The sequence below is a fragment of the Silene latifolia genome, chromosome 10 (genome assembly GCF_048544455.1).
Source record: "Silene latifolia isolate original U9 population chromosome 10, ASM4854445v1, whole genome shotgun sequence".
NCBI lineage: Eukaryota > Viridiplantae > Streptophyta > Magnoliopsida > Caryophyllales > Caryophyllaceae > Silene > Silene latifolia.
This window is the reverse complement of record NC_133535.1, coordinates 164,361,294-164,365,904: the sequence shown is the minus strand read 5'-3', so window position 1 is coordinate 164,365,904 and position 4,611 is coordinate 164,361,294.

Here is a 4,611-nt window from a genome sequence, read left to right as displayed (position 1 = left end):
ACGACCTTCCAAACGGCTGAAATTGAAGTGTATAATACACGGTTTTTCGGGAATCCAGGGTCTCGGAATAAAATTCTCCGGAAATCACATAGAAAGTTCCTCGGGTCTGATAAAGAGGCCACGCAAAGTTTGAGCACCAACAGAAGACATTTGGGGGTGCCGGTGTGGCGGTGTGCCACAAACGAGCATCCGCCTAAACTCGGATTATCGTGAAAAATGTGTTAAAGCTCGTTATTTGACGCTGAAATCGAATAGGTTAATTTCTCAAATGAGCTCGGACGTGTGATTGAAAAACATGGAGAAAAAGAAACAGGTGCCGGTACGACCTTCCGAACGGCTGAAATTGAAGTGTAATACACAGTTTTTCGGGATTCCGGGGCCCAGGAATAAAATTCCCCGGAAATCACATAGAAAGTTCCTCGGGTCAGATAAAGCGGCCACGCAAAGTTTAAGCACCAACGGAAGACAATTGGGGGTGCCGGTGTGCCACAAACCAGCATTCGCCGAAACTCTAATTATCGTGGAAAATGTGTTAAAGATCGTTATTTGAGGTTGAAATCGAACCGGTTGTTTCCTGAAATCGAACAGGTTGATTCCTGAAATGAGCTCGGACGCGTAATTGAAAAACAGGGAGAAAAAGAAACTGGTTCCGTTACGACCTTCCGAACGGCTGAAATTGAAGTGTATAATACACAGTTTTTCGGGATTCCGGGGTCTCGGAATAAAATTCTCCGGAAATCACATAGAAAGTTCCTCGGGTCTGATAAAGCGGCCACGCAAAGTTTGAGCACCAACGGAAGATATTTGGGGGTGCCGGTGTGGCGGTGTGCCACAAACCAGCATCCGCCGAAACTCGGATTATCGTGAAAAATGTGTTAAAGCTCGTTATTTGACGCTGAAATCGAATAGGTTAATTTCTCAAATGAGCTCGGACGTGTGATTGAAAAACATGGAGAAAAAGAAACAGGTGCCGGTACGACCTTCCGAACGGCTGAAATTGAAGTGTAATACACAGTTTTTCGGGATTCCGGGGCCAGGAATAAAATTCCCCGGAAATCACATAGAAAGTTCCTCGGGTCAGATACAGCGGCCACGCAAAGTTTAAGCACCAACGGAAGACAATTGGGGGTGCCGGTGTGCCACAAACCAGCATTCGCCGAAACTCTAGTTATCGTGGAAAATGTGTTAAAGATCGTTATTTGAGGTTGAAATCGAACAGGTTGTTTCCTGAAATCGAACAGGTTGATTCCTGAAATGAGCTCGGACGTGTAATTGAAAAACAGGGAGAAAAAGAAACTGGTTCCGTTACGACCTTCCGAACGGCTGAAATTGAAGTGTATATTACACGGTTTTTCGGGATTCCGGGGTCCCGGAATTAAATTCTCCGGAAATCACATAGAAAGTTCCTCGGATCAGATAAAGCGGCCACACAAAGTTTGAACACAAACGTAAGACATTTGGGGGTGCCGGTGTGCCACAAACCAGCATTTGCCGAAACTCGGATTATCATGCAAAATGTGTTAAAGCTCGTTATTTGAGGCTGAAATCGAACAAGATGATTCCTGAAATGAGCTCCGACGCGTGATTGAAAAAAAGGGAGAAAAAGAAATAGGTTCCGGTACAACCTTCCGAACGGCTGAAATTGAAGTGTATAATACACGTTTTTTCGGGATTCCGGAGTCCCGGAATAAAATTCTCCGGAAATCACATAGAAAGTTCCTCAGGTCATATAAAGCGGCCACGCAAAGTTTGAGCACCAACGGAAGACATTTGAGGGTGCCGGTGTGCCACAAACCAGCATTCGCCGAAACTCGGATTATCGTGAAAAATGTGTTAAAGCTCGTTATTTGAGGCAGAAATCGAACAGGTTGATTCCTGAAATGAGCTCGGACGCGTGATTTAAATACAGGGAGAAAAAGAAACAGGTTCCGGTACGACCTTCCAAACGGCTGAAATTGAAGTGTATAATACACGGTTTTTCGGGATTCCAGGGTCTCGGAATAAGATTCTCCGGAAATCACATAGAAAGTTCCTCGGGTCTGATAAAGCGGCCACGCAAAGTTTGAGCACCAAAGAAAGACATTTGGGGGTGCCGGTGTGCCACAAACCAGCATTCGCCGAAATTCGGATTATCGTGAAAAATGTGTTAAAGCTCGTTATTTGAGGCTGAAATCGAACGGGTTGATTCCTGAAATCGAACAGGTTGATTCCTGAAATGAGCTCGGACACGTGATTGAAAAAAAGGGAGAAAAAGAAACAGGTTCCGGTACGACCTTCCGAACGGCTGAAATTGAAATGTATAATACACGGTTTTTCGGGATTCCGGGGTCCCGGAATAAAATTCTCCGAAAATCACATAGAAAGTTCCTCGGGTCTGATAAAGCGGCCACGCAAAGTTTGAGCACCAACGGAAGACATTTGGGGGTGCCGGTGTGCCACAAACCAGCATTCGCCGAAACTCGAATTATCATGAAAAATGTGTTAAATCTCGTTATTTGAGGCTGAAATCGAACAGGTTGACTCCTGAAATCAAACAGGTTGATTCTTGAAATGAGCTCGGACGCGTGATTGAAAAACAGGGAGAAAAAGAAACAGGTTCCGGTACGACCTTCCGAACGGCTGAAATTGAAGTGTATAATACACGGTTTTTCGGGATTCCGAGATCTCAGAATAAAATTCTCCGGAAATCACATAGAAAGTTCATCGGGTTAGAGAAAGCCGCCACGCAAAGTTTGAGCACCAACGGAAGACATTTGGGGGTGCCGGTGTGCCAAAAACCAGCATTCGCCGAAATTCGGATTATCGTGAATAATGTGTTACAGCTCGTTATTTGAGGCTGAAATCGAACAGGTTGATTCCTGAAATCGAACAGGTTGATTCCTCAAATGAGCTCGGATGCGTGATTGAAAAACAGGGAGAAAAAGAAACAGGTTCCGGTACGACCTTCCGAACGGCTGAAATTGAAGTGTATAATACACGGTTTTTCGGGATCCGGAATAAAATTCTCCGGAAATCACATAGAAAATTCCTCGGTTCAGATAAAGCGGCCACGCAAAGTTTGAGCACCAACGGAAGACATTTGGGGGTGCCTGTGTGCCACAAACCAGCATTCGCCAAAACTCGGATTATCGTGAAAAATATGTTCAAGCTCGTTATTTGAGGCTGAAATCGAACAGGTTGATTTTTGAAATGAGCTCGAACGCGTGATTGAAAAACAGGGAGAAAAAGAAACAGGTTCCGGTACGACCTTCCGAACGGCTGAAATTGAAGTGTAATACACAGTTTTTCGGGATTCCGGGGCCCAGAATAAAATTCCCGGAAATCACATAGAAAGTTCCTCGGGTCGATACGTGCCACGCAAAGTTTAAGCACCAACGGAAGACAATTGGGGGTGCCGGTGTGCCACAAACCAGCATTCGCCGAAACTCTAATTATCGTGGAAAATGTGTTAAAGATCGTTATTTGAGGTTGAAATCGAACAGGTTGTTTCCTGAAATCGAACAGGTTGATTCCTGAAATGAGCTCGGACGTGTAATTGAAAAACAGGGAGAAAAAGAAACTGGTTCCGTTACGACCTTCCGAACGGCTGAAATTGAAGTGTATAATACACGGTTTTTCGGGATTCCGGGGTCCCGGAATTAAATTCTCCGGAAATCACATAGAAAGTTCCTCGGATCAGATAAAGCGGCCACACAAAGTTTGAACACAAACGTAAGACATTTGGGGGTGCCGGTGTGCCACAAACCAGCATTCGCCGAAACTCGGATTATCATGCAAAATGTGTTAAAGCTCGTTATTTGAGGCTGAAATCGAACAAGATGATTCCTGAAATGAGCTCCGACGCGTGATTGAAAAAAAGGGAGAAAAAGAAATAGGTTCCGGTACGACCTTCCGAACGGCTGAAATTGAAGTGTATAATACACGTTTTTTCGGGATTCCGGAGTCCCGGAATAAAATTCTCCGGAAATCACATAGAAAGTTCCTCAGGTCATATAAAGCGGCCACGCAAAGTTTGAGCACCAACGGAAGACATTTGAGGGTGCCGGTGTGCCACAAACCAGCATTCGCCGAAACTCGGATCATCGTGAAAAATGTGTTAAAGCTCGTTATTTGAGACAGAAATCGAACAGGTTGATTCCTGAAATGAGCTCGGACGCGTGATTTAAATACAGGGAGAAAAAGAAACAGGTTCCGGTACGACCTTCCAAACGGCTGAAATTGAAGTGTATAATACACGGTTTTTCGGGATTCCAGGGTCTCGGAATAAAATTCTCCGGAAATCACATAGAAAGTTCCTCGGGTCAATAAAGCGGCCACGCAAAGTTTGAGCACCAAAGAAAGACATTTGGGGGTGCCGGTGTGCCACAAACCAGCATTCGCCGAAATTCGGATTATCGTGAAAAATGTGTTAAAGCTCGTTATTTGAGGCTGAAATCGAACGGGTTGATTCACGAAATCGAACAGGTTGATTCTGAAATGAGCTCGGACACGTGATTGAAAAAAAGGGAGAAAAAGAAACAGGTTCGGCACGACCTTCCGAACGGTGAAATTGAAATGTATAATACACGGTTTTCGGGATTAGGGGTCCCGGAATAAAATTCTCGAAAATCA